Consider the following 16,062-nt stretch of genomic DNA (forward strand, 5'->3'; position numbering starts at 1 on the left):
GCTGAGTAGCTGATGGAGTGTGGGGTCTCTCTGTCTTAACCCGCCCACGGGGTTTGCCTCCTGCTGAGGAAGAGGAGAGAGAAAGGGGTGACTTTCCTGTGGTTGCCTTTCTCCCTGATCTAAAGTAGTAATAGAACACTCTTAACAATGCAAAATAGGGAAATGACAAGCAAAACGCAAAGGCCTCGATAATCCCACTGCTCTAATGCTGACACCAGTTTGACAGCTGCAGGAGGCTGTTAGAATAGGAGGGAATCCCCACTAGAGTGGGGAAGACTGAGGCTCAAAGTGGGGGTTGGGGGGGGGGGAGACTTGTTCAACATTACAAAAATGCCGTCTGGTGGCAGGGTCAGGACTGGCGACCACGTGTTGTGAATTTCAGACCAGCCCGATATTGGTTTTTAATGCACAATGTTGTTTATTTTCTAATTATGTAAAAAATGTCTAAGATGCGAAAGTCCGAGGAGCCATACCTGCTCCTCGGATGTTTGCCTGCTGGTTTTCCTACTCTAAGAATCTCCAGAGTCCAGATGGAACTCTCCTCTCTGCCTGTGGGCCCCACACCTGGCCATTCCTTCCATCCAGCAGCCTGGGCAGGACAGGGCTTGATTCTGCCCCTCAGCAGGGTGTGAGCAGCTCCCAGGTGACAGCAAGACACCAAGGCCCTAAGTCTTCCCTGCTGACTCTTTCCCATACTCCCACGGAAGGTTGAGTTGGGACCAGCCTAAGGACTGGACCCTATATATGCCACTTCCGGAACCTGACTTTGGGGGGCCAGCACGATAAGCCTCAGTGCATTGTCCTACCTGGAATTTCACAGTTAGCGCTTCATTCCTTTAACTTAAATTTTGGCCCAATTCCTTGGGTAGCCGTGTCTACGTCTAGAATGTATCAGAAGAATGGGGACATTCTGCTTGTGGGAAAGGGAAGTGTCCTGCCTTTCTTTTTCTCACTTCCAAGAACCCCGTTTGCACTTTTTTCAAACGGACATCTGAGTTCTGTTCGGGGGCCATCCCTGACGCACCTTATTGGGAACTTGAGGTAGGTCAAAGCGGGAATGCCTGAGGGTGGATACATTTAAGTTGTTTTATTTTATATGAGAAAAAAAAAATAGTGCTTACTGAGCTGTTATTCTGTGCTAGGCTCTGCTAAGAGCTTGACTCCCATTACTTAAATTCATGCTCACAATGACCCCGTGAGGTATGTATTTTCTTCTCCCTGGTTTATTCCTGCAGGCAACCTGGCTAGAGAGGTTATATAGAGCTGGAAAGAGGAAGGAGGGATGGGGTCAGGGGTGCGAATCCAGGTCTGGCTCTGGGAGGAGGAGGTCACCGTTGCTTTAGGGGGTTGGCTATCCACCAGCGCCCAGACCTTCTCTCTCAGCATCTGGGGTACCGGGCAAAGGCCATGGCCCCAGCTCCTCCCCGCACCCCAAAACTCTGCTTAGGCTGCCACACAGGGAGACTTGGGGTGTCCTGGGAGATCGTCTGTGCCAAGCGTCGTCCTCACTTGTACAGCTGAGGAAACAGCAGGGGCAGGGCTGCTGGGTTGCACAACTCTGGGGGCATCGTTTCACTGTATCCCATGTGACAGTTACTTCTCAGCGTTGTGAAATGCAGGGCCTGTGAGGGAGAGACAGGGACTAGCCCGAGTCACACAGCCACCCCGAGTCAGGACTTGACCCCGGAGCCAAGACGGCTCTGTTGGTGTGCCCTGGGGAATGGGGGAGGGGAAGACTTGCTGGATGGACGGATGCCCAGGGGCTCCGGGAGACTTGGTGTCTCTCCAGCCCTTCGTTGGGCAGGGGGCGGGCGGGGGGGGGGGGTGGTTAGGCCTTCCCTGCGGAAGGATCCACAGCCTCCCACATCCAGCCCCGCAGCACAGGGAGGCACGGTGCACCTGTGCAGCTGCGTGGCCCGGCTGGGAACTCTTCTCACCCTGCTTCTGGGCAGCTCCTCAGGAAGGCCTGGCCAACAGCAGTGAGTGGTGAGGCCTAGTCCCAGAGCCAGCGCTGGCCTGGGGCCCGTTCTTTCCCATGCCGCCAGGGAGCTCAGCTACAGCAGGTCCCTCCTCCCTCACAAAACCTGTGGCGTCCCACCGCCTGCAGCGTGGAGGAGTCCAGACACTTCTGCCCAGCTTTCAAGATCTGCCACCGCCTGCTTCTACTTTTTTGCACCTGCATCTCGGACCCCGGCCCTTTTGGGGCTCCATCGACCCCAGACCGCTAACACCTGTGACCGCGTACCTGCGCTCTCCTGCCCCAAGTCTCAGCTCAGGTTGTTCTCACCTCCCCCAAACACTGCCTCCTCTCTAAACTTTTGTTTTTCCCTGGCTAAAATCCTCCCCGCCCTTGAAGTTCAAACTTATCTTCTCCAAGAAGTGTTATCTTGGAATCGACTTATGTTTCCTTTGGGTTTTGAAAATATTCAGCTGCCCATCCATCCATCTGTCCATCTGTCCATCCATCCGTCCATTTCTCCACCATTACTACTGTGTCCTAGGTTTACGGGTTAAGTAATGAATATGCATGGTCGCTGCCCTCAATCAGCTGTTTGTGAAGGAAGCAGACCCCTAAGCAAGGAATGTAGTCAGTGCTGCCCTGGGGGAAGGGAGGTCAGCAAAAGCCTCACAAGATAGGACAGTTCTTGTCCCTTTAATAAGTCAGGGACATCTGCAGGGACTCAGCCACACTACATTTGGAATTAAAAGAATGGCTGTTGGTGAGAAGCAAATTGTCCCATATGCGCTGACTGTCCCTGGCATCATTTTGTGCCCTTAATAGCTCCTCATGTTAGCATCTTGCTTCCTTTATTTTGCAGCATGCTTTTTTTATGTCCTGCATTTGGGTCCCACAATAATCTTACTCTTTACAGATGAAGACACAGAGAGTCAGAGGTAAAGGGACCTGCCCACGCCACACAGCTTGTAAAAGGTATATGCAAAGAAGACAATGGTAGAGAAAAGGGGGCAAGATGTAAACATACGGCGAATCTAGGTAAAGGGCTCATTCGAATGTCTTGTATTATTTGTTTCAACTGTTTGGGGGCAAGTTGGAAAGTATAACAAGATGCAAAGTGACAGAACAGAATGGTGTCTGCGACCTGCCTGGGTTCTGGATGTGTTCACTCTGACACTGGTGAGCCGTGTAATCGTGGGCGGCTGCCTGTCTCTCTTTGGTCCTAAGGCTCCACCGTGCAGGTGAGGAGACTGGACACCAGATGACCTTTTCCATTGTAATTGCATTGTAGTTATCATAGGAATAGGTAACCCATACCAAAGCCATGTGAACAATCCCCTCCTAGACCTGTTCCCTATCACCTCCAGGGCATATCTGTGTTGTCAAGTCTTTACTCCCAGAGACTCATGTTTGTGTGTGCGTGTGTGTGTGTATAAACAAATTGGTTTACAAATTCTGTCCTTTACACAAATGGTAGTGCTCTCTCTCTCTCTCTCTCTATATATATATATATATCTGTGCATTTACCTTTTTACTACTTAATACTGTAATATGGAGGTCATCCCATAGTGTATATAAAATCCTTTCCCATTCAATTTCTATAAAAAGCTGTACAGCGTTCCATCACATGGATGCCCAGTAGCTGATTTAATCAGCCAGGCACTGGTGGACATTTAGGCTGTTCCCAATCTTTCCCAGTTAGAAACAGAGCCCCAGGGAATACACTGTCCTTTTGAAATTCCTTTCAGCCTCTCTCAGCCATGATGTCCCACACGGAAAGGACATGGGCAAGGCAGGACACGGGCAGCGAGCCTCAGAGCAGCCGGGACAGGGTCTGACTCCTGGTTGGACCACTTGGTCCTGTCCCACCTTGGACCCCTTGCTCATTCCATGTGAAGCAGAGGGGCCTGGGAATTTGCGTTTCTAACACGCTTCCTGGTGAGACTGGTGTGGGGACTGTACTTTGATAACCACTGTGCTAAGCGACTAAAATATGGACTCTGGTAATTCCCATCTCTTCAGGTGGGGATTAAGGTATGTAGCCCCGTAGCACCGTGCTGGTACCAGACTAAGAACTTAATACATCTTGGTGATTATTACTAGATCAGCCCTCTCACCACAGAGCGAAAAGTTAACCAGACGTAGGGATGATGCATAGCGATCCTCGGAGCCCTGATCTGTTCTCCAGGGGGCTTAGGGGTATGCTGGAGCTTCTCTCCAAAATCTCCTCTAAGACCTAAGTCTGGAATGGCTGGGGAACTCTGCCAAGCTGCCTGGCATCAGAAATTGTCATTTTGATGGTAGCTGGGGTGGAGAACTGGGGGGGGGGGGGGGTAAAAAGAAGCCCAACTTGGAGCCCCAGCGCTGACTGGGTGATGGATGCTTCTGTGGGCACCGTCCTGTGCCAGCTTGCTCCCTGGTGAAAGGGTGTGCAAGAGAAGACAGAGAAGGGGCTCATCACATGCCAGCTCCTACCCCAGCCATCAAAGGGCCCCCTCTATCTTTAGAGCCCTTGTAATCTGCTCTCATTAACAGTGCTTCGGGGGTGGGGGGGGGACATCAGTGGTGGAGAACCCCAGGCGGCCACTGCAGGCCTGGTCATGCCCCCACTGCTCTCTCCTTGGGCCCTGGGAGGGGAAGTCTGGAGTGAAGGCCATGCTTTGCTCCTTCCCACGCCACCTCTCTGCAGGGAGGCAGGGACTCAGGAGAGCTGGCGGAAGTGTGTGAGTTTCAGTCAGAAGAGGGGCACTTAGCACAGCGCCAAAATCACGGGGGTGGAAGAAGTGACTGGGCTAGGCTCTACACTGCTTTGTGACCTTGGGTAAGGCCTTTTCCCTCTCTGAGCCTCCGTGTTCCCTCTTGTAAAATGAGATGTGCTCAGGATCTGCACCTGGTGCCCTGAGTCAGTGTCGAGTCCCAGAATTAAGAAGTCAGTAGCATTTGGGGCACCTGGGTGGCTCGGTCAGTTGAGCGTCCAACTTCAGCTCAGGTCATGATCTCACGGTTCACAAGTTCGAGCCCTATCTCGGGCTCTGTGCTGACCGCTCAGAGTCTGGAGCCTGCTTCAGATTCTGTGTCTCCCTCTCTCTCTCTCTGCCCCTCCCCTGTTCATGCTCACTCTGTCTCTCAAAAATAAATAAAAACACTTAGAAAAAAAAGAAAAGAAGTCAGCAGCCTTTTCCTTTGGCTCACCTGTGTGCAGCCCCAGGGACATTGAACTTCTAGCACCTGCATTTGGGCCTCCTTTGCTGCCCAGTGCCCCAAACTGCTGCCCTCTCTCCCCAGCCTCCTTCTCCCCGCTCCAGTTGGCATTCTACTCCCTAGGCCTTGAAAGCCACACCACTGTGATGCTCTGCCACTCACTGGCTGTGGGATGTCAGAGAGCCATTCAAGCACTCAGCTTCCCCGTGTGTAAAGTGGAAATAACATCATTATTTGCAGAGGGGGCTGCTGTGAGCGGGACCATACGTGCAGAGGGCTTAGCATGGTTCAGGCACACAGCAGGCTCTCCATACCTGCGAGCCATTCTTGCAATTATTGTCATTGTTTCTTTAAAAGCTAAGAAGAGCCAGACTCTGGGCAGAAAACACCTAACTCTTGAGACTCTATGTCTTTAATTTTGTGTTTTTTAAAAAAATGTTTATTGATTTATTTTTTAATGCTTTTTAAAAAAATTTTATTTATTTTTATTTTTTTAAATTTATATCCAGATTAGTTAGCATATAGTACGACAATGATTCCTTCGTGCCCCTTACCCATTTAGCCCATCCCCCCTCCCACAGCCCCTCCAGGAACCCTCTGTTTGTTCTCCATATTTATGAGTCTCTTATGCTTTGTCCCCCTCCTTGTTTTTATATTATTTTTGTTTCCCTTCCCTTATGTTCATTGGTTTTGTCTCTTAAAGTCCTCATATGAGTGAAGTCATATGATTTTTGTCTTTCTCTGACTAATTTCACTTGGCATAATACCCTCCAGTTCCATCCATGTAGTTGCACATGGCAAGATTTCATTCTTTTTGATTGCTGAGTAATACTCCATTGTGTGTGTGTGTGTGTGTGTGTGTGTGTGTGTGTATGTGTGTATATATATATATATACCACATCTTCCATATCCATTCATCCATCGATGGACATTTGGGCTCTTTCCATACTTTGGCTATTGTTGGTAGTCCTGCTGTAAACATGGGGGTGTCCCTTCGAAACAGCACACCTGTATCCCGTGGATAAATGCCTAGAAGTGCAATTTATCCAGTAGTGCTGGATATTTACCCAGTAGTGCTGGGTCATAGGGTAGTTCTCTTTTTAGTTTTTTGAGGAACCTCCATACTGTTTTCCAGAGTGGCTGCACCAGTTTGCATTCCCAAAAAATGTTTATTTATTTATTTTTGAGAGAGAGAGAAGAGTGGGGGGGAGGCAGAAAGAGAGGGAGAGTGAATCTCAAGCAGGTTCCGCACTGTCAGCACAGAGCCCGATGCAGGGCTCGAACTCATGAAGTGTGAGATCACGACCTGAGTGCAAGATTAAGAGTTGGACACTTAACTGACTGAGCCACCCAGGTGCCCCTAATGTTTATTTATTTTGAGAAAGACACAGAGAGAGAGGAGAGAATCCCAAGCAGGCTCCACACTGTCAGCACAGAGCCCAACATGGGGCTGGAACTCACTAACCGAGAGATCATGACCCGAGCCGAAATCAAGTTGGATGCTTACCCGACTGAGCCCCCTCAGGCGCCCTGAGGCACAGGGAGGTTAAATGCCTCCCCCAAAGTCCCAGCAGTCCGGATCCAACCACTACACCAGAGGCTCTCATGGAGTGGTCTAAGGACCCCTGGGATCCCAGAGACACTTGGACATGACCCACAAGGTCGAAATTTCATTATTACTAAGAACTTGCTTACCTTTTTTCCTCTCATTTTCTCATGAGGACACAGTTGAAATTTCCAGAAGCTACATGACTTGTGATATCATAGCAAGTAGAGAGGAGAATCCAGGTGTCTCTTGCAGCCATTCAAAAACAATGTACAGCAATGCCACTCTTCTTCTCGCTATTTTTTAATTTTGGAAATATTTTCTGAAGGATACTTCTATGATAATGTGATGAGTTTATTGTGACTTTTTAAAATAAATAGCCCTGTAGGGGCGCCTGGGGGGCTCAGTCGGTTAGGTGTCTGGCTTTGGTTCAGGATCATGGTCTCGCGGTCCATGAGTTCGAGCCCCGCATCAGGTTCTGTGCTGACAGCTCAGAGCCTGGAGCCTGCTTCGAATCCTGTGTCTACCCCTACCCCACTGCACTCTGTCTCTGTCTCTCTGTCTCAAAAATAAATGAACATTAAAATAAATAAATAAATAAATAAATCGCCAGGTAAATACTTAGAATGTTCTTCTCGGTTTTAACAAGGTAAGACTGTAAAGCAGTCAGACACCACAAAGCTTGAGAATCACTGTTCAACACTAAACAGAAATGCTCCCCAGTCATCGTGACGTGGGTATAATGCTCCAAGGGAGGCCCACCGGGCGTGTGTGGTCCCTGTGCTGCTTGTCAGTATCATTAGTATTATTAAGAGGGGCGCCTGGGTGGCTCAGTCGGCTAAGCGTCTGACTTCAGCTCAGGTCACGATCTCGCAGTTCGTGGGTTTGAGCCCCGCGTCAGGCTCTGTGCTGACAGCTCAGAGCCTGGAGCCTGTTTCAGATTCTGTGTCTCCCTCTCTCTCTGACCTTCGTCCATTCATGCTCTATCTCTCTCTGTCTCAAAAATAAATAAACGTTAAAAAAAAAAAAAGAAAGAAAGAAAGAAATAGATCCCTGGATCATGCTACACGGAGTGGCCCATGGGATAACCAGCCCTATCATGAATCAAAGCCTGTGATTCAGAGCGTCTGCTCTTGTGACTTGCAATGTGGGTCTTAAATTGTAAATCCCTCCTTGTGTTTCTTTCTACAGTTTCTTAAGGGTTGTGGCCTATCTCTCTCTATTGCTCTTTTTTAAAGATTATTTATTTACTTTGAGAGAGAGAGAGAGAGAGAGAGCGAGAGAGAGAGAGCGCACAAGTGGGGAAGGGACAGAGAGAGGGGGAGAGAGAATCCCAAACAGGCTCTGGGCGCCCCCTGTGGCTTGTCTGTCTTCATCAGCAACCCTGGTAGTGTCTAAGATGACTCCCCTGCTCTTTGAGATGCATCCCATCTGAGCCCTGCAAAAAAAAATTTTGTTTCCTACACAGCCTATATTTTATACAAGATGTTTATAAACACTCCTGCCAAATTTTGTGACAGCCCATCTAGTTATTTTCACTTGATATGGTGACAAATAGAAACTGAATAATGAAAATGACAGTAACAGTCATATTAGAAATTCAGTAAACATCGATGGCACAGAGGCAAATGACAAATAATGGCAAATCTAGAGAAAATTTTGTGGAAATGTTCATGAAATCTGTGTGTGTGTCTCTTGCAGGGGAATCTGGTCTTCTGGGTGGCAATCTTAATTTAATCTTTCATATCACTTTTTAGATTGCTCTCTTTATCTGGAACTCTGCAAGAAGCTTCTTGGAGAGATTCCAAAGGACAAATATGCTTGAGAAGAATTTCATTCCAGAAATATTGTTAGGATCTGACATGAACATGATTCTAACTTTCAGTGTTTCTTTTTTCTTTCTTTTTAATTTTAATGCTTCTTTTTTTCAACTTTATTTATTTATTTGGAGAGAGAGAGAGTGTGTGTGTGCACAGGCGGGGAAGGGGCAGAGAGGGAGAGGGGGAGACAGAGAGAATCCCAAGCAGGCTCCACACTGTCAGTGCAGAGCCCGATGCAGGGCTCGAACTCACAAACTACGAGATCATGACCTGAGCTGAAGTCCGACACTTAATCCTTTACCAACTGAGCCACCCGGGGGGCCCCTAACTTTCAGTGCTTCTATGAAGGTTCCTTCAAAAGACAAGAGCTAGGTTTTTCAGCCGTGTTGGGTAGATGACTACGGCCTTATGGGATGTGTTAATACTCTCTATAGAAACCCCACGGAGCCTTCTATATCTTGCTTGGCAACCTGGTTCACCTCACTCTGCTTTGAACTTTGTAACCCAATCAGAGGCTTGCCTGAGAGCCAGCTCACAATGGCACCGTGTCAAAAGGAACGAGCTGCAGATCTGACCCGAAAGGTAGGGATCCTGGCTGAACGGGTAGACATTCTAGAGCTTCAGGTCTTCAGCTGTGAAATGGAAAATGAAATCTACCCCTCTTAGCCCTACGGTTGTGTTCTAGGGATCAAACAAGGTAAGTCCTTTGAAAAACAGAAGGCATTTGTCTCCCGAGCGATTCCCACGTGCAGTTCTGCCTACCTGGAACCCACTCTGCCCGCACCCTCCCCCCATAGCTGTGTAACCCCAAATGGTCCTACAACGTGGCTTCTCTTGCTGCAGCCATGCTGGCCTCCGGGTGCAGGCATGTCTCAGTGTCTTTGTTACTGTCACACCCTTCGCGCGGAATGCTCTTCCCTTGGGTGACGACATGGCCGAGCCCTGATTTCCTTCCCATCTCTGTCCACATGTCACCTTATCAGAAGGCCTTCTTTGAGCACACTGTATGAGTTAACATCCAACCCCCAGCAGCTCTCCTATTTCTCTTACACCACATCGGTGTTCTTTGTAGCATGTATGCATTGCCTAGTTATTTGTGTGCCTGTCGATGATCTGACTACAGTGGCGGTTCCACAAGGGCGGGCGCTTTGCTGTGTTCTGTTGTGATCCCAGTGCTTGGGACCTAGCATGCACACCCTCTTCCACCAGAATAAAAAAAAAAGTGAAGAGACAAGAAAATCGCAGACTGCCAAATCAGACTGTGAGATGGGGTGGGCTGGGGGGAAGAAATTTCAGTGGGGCGGACCATACAGAACAAAGGAGAGGAGACCCCCTGTTCCCTCCGGCTCCCCTCCCACCTCTCGGCTTCGATGTATTACGGCAAAGCCTCGGTGTAATTATGGGCATTTAGATTGTTTACTCCTTGTTAACCACCCTCTTTGCTCACTTAATTGGTCCAAAGCCTGTGGTATGAGTAACCAGCCATGCGGCAATTCGGCACGTGGGGCATAGTAGTGGTGATGGGGTTGAGCAGGGATCGCTGCCTTCACACTAGTTGAGTTCTGGGTGCAGCCTGGAGCCGAAGTGGAGCTCAGGTGGGTGGCGCCCTGCAAACACACCAGGGGGACTTGCCCAGCCCCGGGATCTTCACTCTGGGCTTCTCAGGGGTGCCCGATTGGTCTCCCAAATTCCGTGCTTTATCAGCACCCTACCCAAGTGGGTGGAATAACTCCCCCTCTCCCGCTTCAGGGGGACTAAAACCCAAGCTGCATCTACATGGCCTGGCTTTTGACTGCCTGGCCACCTCACCTTACAGGTCTCTCCTCCTCGCTCATCTCCTAACTGCTTTCCTATACCTGTCCTGCCTCAGGACATTGGCACTCACTGTCCCTCTCATATCCTCATGGCTGCCTCCTCTTATCCATGTATTAGTTTATATGAATGACTGAATGGATAGTATGACTTTGGGTAAATCCTGGTCTCTCTCTGTATTGCCATTTCCCCAACTGATAAATAGGTAGATGGGTTTAAGTTCCACATTCCTTTCCAAAACGTATGTCTGAGAATCACACAAGCCATTTAATGAGGTCACAACATTTTTTGCAGACGCTACTGGGCCCTGGGTTCTAGAGGCTATGTAAATAGTGATGAAAAAAATAAAGGTAGAAATCCTGCCCTGAAGGGGCAGACTTTCTAGTGGGTGGAGATTGACAGACAATAAACATAGAAACAAATAAGATAATTTCAGTGACTGGTAAGTACTGTAACAATAAAAATAAGGGAACGTGATGGAGAGTGAGCCATGGCAGGGGTTTTGGTTAGAGTAGCCGAGGGGAGCCTCTTTGAGGAGGTGACTTTTCAGTGGAGACCTGAGTGACGGTGAGCTGAGACAAAGATTCCAGGGAGGAACAGCAAGGGTAGGAGCCCAGAGAAAGAAACGAGTGTGTTATCTTCAAAGAGGAGAAAGAAGGCCTGTGCAGAGGGGGAGGGTGTCTGGTGGGCAGGATGTAAGGGATGAAGGTCTTGTCCGGGGCCATGGTACAGAGTGTGGATTTCATGTTTGGGGCGATGGGCTGTTCATGGAGGGTTTGGGGAGGAGAGTGACTTAACATCTTAGAAAAAAGTCATTCTGGCTGCTTCTTAGACTAAAGGGAGACAAGAGAGGAGGCAGGAAACAGCCGTCCACGGGAGAGAAGATGCCATCTGGGTCAAGGGCAGAGGGGCTGGTGGAATTCCGGGTGTACGTTTTGGAGGTAGGGCCGAGAGCGCTCACTGATGGATTGGATGTGCTCGTGAGACAGGGATGCAGCTAATATGTGTCTGGTGAATAACAGACATGGCTCAGCGATCCCTGTGGGAGGCTGGTTTGCCAAAGAGCTCAGCATTGGGGTTTGGGCACAACTGAAACGACCTTTGTATTTCCTACTTGTCATTGTCCTTGAGGACAGGCACCGTGTGGCTTTTGTTACTTTACCCCTGATGCCTAGCACAATGCCAGGCACAGAGCTTGTACCTCTCCCAAGGACCTCCCAGGGAGGCTGGGCCAGGAAGGCGGCCCAGGGCTCACAAGCCACCTGCTCTCTATGGTCCTATCAGCCCTATGTGTCGCCAGTCTGAGCAGGTAAGGCAGCTAGGCTGCATCGCCCCTTGCCGTCTTCAGGTCACCCAGAGCCCCCTCCTGTCTGCACCCCCTCACTGGAGGTAGGAGCCCAGGAGCCCAATTTCGATGCAGTCTGGCTGCTTTCCCAGCTCAAAAATATGCCCCCTGCTTACAATTCACCAATAGTCTGGGCCCCCATCCACTTCTTCCCCTGTGGGTCACACACAGGCTTTGGGGAGACCCAGGAGTCGGCCTCACATTAAGGGTGAAATGTCAGTTGTACGGAGGAGATGTTAGGGGCAGGGGTTTGGGGAGGGGGTGTGATCTGTATTAATCCATACTTTTCTCAGCTGGGGAGCTCCCCACTCGGCCTGTGATTAAAGGCTGATACAGAAAAAAGATATTCCTTTTTCAGGAAGGTCTTCTCCAGGATGCCTCCAGCGGGGAAGAATGTTCCCCCAGAGGGGAAGAGTGCTCCCCCAGAGAGCTTCTCAGGGAAGGGACTCTTCTGCATTCTTGGCTCAGCCTGACTGATTATGCAGGCTTCGCCCTGTTCCAGGGCTAATAAGAAAGCACAGCCCCAAGGCACTGGGGCTTTGTATTAAATTTTTAACAGCCACGGTGGGTTTGATCCCACACTCATGGGTGAATTAGTCACTGCAGGTTCAAGTGAGGAATTTATGGACAGGCCTCAACAATCTGCTTCTAATTTGGGGCTGGAAACTTTGATTTAAGAATTCTAAAAGGCAATATGGTATATAGTCAAGGAGGCCTAAGTCCCTGCCCTTCAACGAATCTTATTAATCTACATGTTTGGCACTGTGCTGGTCTGGGCCCCTCCCTGTGAGTCGAAAGCTACGTTTGTGAGCAAGTTACTCCAGTCTTTGGGCCTCAGCCTCTTGACTTGCAAATGAAGGAGTGGGGGCTCCTCCCAGCTCTTTCCAGCTCTGATCTCCTGCATCTGGGTCTATGAAGGACAAAAGTTATCTCCAGCAGCTGCTGCTCCTTGGAGGCCTCCCTTAGGGAAAGTTGGCTTTGGGACAGAGCGCTTGCTAGAAGCCCAAGCATGCCCTGCCCTGAAGCCCTGCCCTGAATCTCTGCTCCCCTTCCTGTTGCTGGGGGAGACTGGAAAGGGTTAAAGTTGGCTCAGCAAGGCAGGAATAGACTCACTGGATCCCCTCCCTCTTCAGGTCCTCTCCCCGTTTTGTTCTCAGGGATTTGCTCAGCTTGCTGAGGTTAGGTAAACCTCCTTGCTGGGCTGGGAGCCATGCCTCTCTGCCTCTCTGCAGCTAGAGAGCTGAATTGTAGCAACTTGCCTGGGTTCTTCCCCCAGGCAAGAAATCTGAAGCTGTGGCAAGGGGTGGAGAAATCTTGGAACCTGAGACAATGATTCTGGCTGGAGCCAGAAGTGACTTTGGAGATGACTGAGTCCAATTAGCTCTTTTTGCAGGTAGGGAAACTGAGATTCAGAGAGGGGGCTTTCCTTAGGTTCGCCCAGTGAGTTAGGGATAGACTCAAATGCAGGTTCCGAGGTTCCCAGGCCAAATCCTTTCTCCTGGGTTGATCCCAGGAGTTTGGGGGACAGTCTTTTGGGCTGAAGCTGTCATGAATAGATAATGTGGTGGTGGGGGGGGGGACACAGAAGGAAAGTAGAAGGGGCATGATTCTAGGGGTCATGAAGAAGGAAAAAAGGACTGACTCTTTGTTGATGCTTTTTTGGGGCTGCCTTCCTGACACTCATCCTGCCTTTGCCAGGCTGTCCAGGCACCCCACATGTCTACCGCTTTGCTTTTCAGCTCACAGTAGGCAGGTCTGCTTTTGCTAAGAACCCAGCTTGAATGGAGGCTCATTCATTTAGTTGTAAACAGACTTGCTTCAAGCCCCAGTCTCATTTCTTCCTTCCTTCCTTCCTTCCTTCCTTCCTTCCTTCCTTCCTTTTAATGTTTATTTATTTTCGAAAGAGAGAGAGCACAAGAGGGAAGGGGGCAGAGAGAGAGGGAGACACAGATCCAAAGCAGGCTCTGAGCTGTAAGCACAGAGCCTGATGCAGGACTTGAACCCATGAACCTGAGATCATGACCTGAGCTGAAGCCAGACGCTCAACCGATTGAGCCACCCACGTGCCCCTAGCCTCTCTTCTTATTAACTGTGTGATCTTGGGCAAGTTGCTTAACTTTTCCGAGCCTGAGCTACCTGTCAGTGCCAACAGTAACTTCTTCACAGTGTTGTGAAGAGATGCCTGAGATAATGCAGGGCCAGGCACAACGTAAGTGCTAGAAAAATGATAGAGCTTACCAGCACTCCTCTGTCTTGGTGTCCCCTCATCGTCTTGTCTTCTTCAGTAGAATGGACCTGTCTCTGGGCCTGCCCTCCTCAAAAGGTAGTGTGAAGCTGATAAGACAACGGAGGTAAAGGAGCTTCAAAAAAGACTATGTGGAACCAGCGATCTCTCTTGGTGGTCTCTCTGACTCGTTTGTCCCACGCCCCGTGGCTCCTGAACAATCCCTGGGTTGACCAGTTGTTGGTCAGCTCAGGATTTGGATTGGGGAAACACTGGGAGCCCAGATGCACCAGGATTCATCCTAACCACCCATGAACTAAATGGTTCTGGGCATGTCATTTTGCCTTTCTAGGACAGTTTTTCCCATTGCAAAAAGGGGCCAGAAACCCTGGTTTTCCTAATTCATAGGTCTGTGTTGGAAACTGCAAAGCTCTCTGGCTGCTCCTGTGTCCACCCCCACCCCCCAAACCCCCTTCCTCTGGTTCCATACCTGATTTCCATGAGACATCCAGCCCATTCTGACTTTCAGTTTTGACCAGTGGTCTGGGGCAGCTGACCCAACCTCTGCTCCAGTGTTGGGTCTGAGACCCGCCTTGCCCATCAGAGCCCTGAATTCCCTATGGTCACTGTGATTGGCTCAGGGACGGGCCTGTGACCCGATCACAGCCAACTAACATTTAGCCTGGAACTTTGGCTTATAGTGACAGGGAGAAGTGACTCACTCTTTTTTCTGCTGGACAAGAGCCTGGGAGAATGAGAATTTGGAGCTCCCAGACACCAACAGGTGTGAGGAGAATCTACCTGATCCTTAAGCAAATACAAAGCAAAACAGACAGAAGGCAGAGAGGGGCAATCTTCTGCCAGAGTTGTTTGCACATTTGGTCCTAGACTTAGCTAAAGCCAAACTATTCCTGGACTTCTCAGAAATATGAGTCAATTTATTTATATGTAATAATATAAAATACATATAATAATATTTAATAATAAAACATGATTTCCTTTCCTTCTTTCTTTCCTTTTTCTATTAATTCCTCTCCTTATCTGAGTATTTATCTTTGCTTAAGTCAGTCTTATTTGACTTTCTGTCACTTGCAATCAAAAATCCCTAATTAAGACAATGAAAGAATTATTATTATTTTTAATGGAAAATAATTATGATAGTTACTGGAATAAACAATGTTAGCTGCTGACCCAATTTCCATTTCCCTTTCTTCCTCATTAATAGAACGCTGGATGGGGGATGGTAGCAGGTAAGTCCCAGGAGAGATGAGATGTTTGGCCTAACCTAATCATGACACCCCTATTTCTTGTTTTTCAGAGCCCTTGCATTAACAGTGGCCATGTGACCCAATTATAGACTATAAGACAAGGAGAAATCTGCTAGGGAAAGTAGGTGTCTGGGAAAGTAGACAACCAGCATCACCCTGTCTCCTTCTTCCTGCCTTGGAAAAGGATGTGATGACTGGAATTGCAGCAGCAACATTGTGACCATGAAGCAGAGGCCAAAAGAATTGCAAAGGGGCCTGTCCTCACAACATTAAGCCAGTACACTAATGCCAACAGCTGTCTGCCTTTATACTTCTTGTGATAGAATAAAAACAAACACCTATTTGTTTAAGCCACTGTTAGTTGGATTTTCTATTATTTGCAGCTCAAAGCATTCTTTAGGAATGAATCATTTCACTCATGTAGAACTCAAGTAGCTATCTAGCAATGTCATTGACCCAAAACCTGGACAAAGATACTAGTTAAGAATAAAACAACTCAGCCTGTTTTCTCTCCCTAGGGGCAAAAAAAGAATAAAACAAAATAACATTTTTGGAGTAGTTACTCTTGCCAGGAAGTGTGTTAAGTGCTTTAGCTGCAATAACCTTATGGACAGTTACTATTATTAGATCAGAAAACTGAGCCACAGAAAGATATTTTTGGGGGTCACTTGGCTAATAAATCCTGGAGACAAAAAGGCTTCTGGGTAGCTACAATGGATTCTACCAGGTACTTCATTCATAAAAAAGCCCCTTGCCCAGAGATCATATACTCATTTTCTACACAGTGCAGGCATGGAGTTCTCTAACGGATTTACTGTTGTAAAAAAAAATAGAGACAGAAGCGCCCCGGAAATAAGTGACAGCTGACACTCTGTCAATGAGCAATTAT

General features: G+C 48.6%; 1 long non-coding RNA gene across 1 annotated transcript; it reads left to right on the forward strand.

The window, feature by feature from the left end:
- Positions 1-9,112: 9,112 nt before the first annotated feature.
- Positions 9,113-15,523, forward strand: LOC125934529 (uncharacterized). The gene is made up of 2 exons (XR_007461448.1): positions 9,113-9,221; positions 15,224-15,523. It is a non-coding gene; the product is annotated as an uncharacterized LOC125934529 (long non-coding RNA).
- Positions 15,524-16,062: the final 539 nt, after the last annotated feature.

This window comes from Panthera uncia, assembly GCF_023721935.1.
Source record: "Panthera uncia isolate 11264 chromosome A1 unlocalized genomic scaffold, Puncia_PCG_1.0 HiC_scaffold_17, whole genome shotgun sequence".
Lineage (NCBI taxonomy): Eukaryota > Metazoa > Chordata > Mammalia > Carnivora > Felidae > Panthera > Panthera uncia.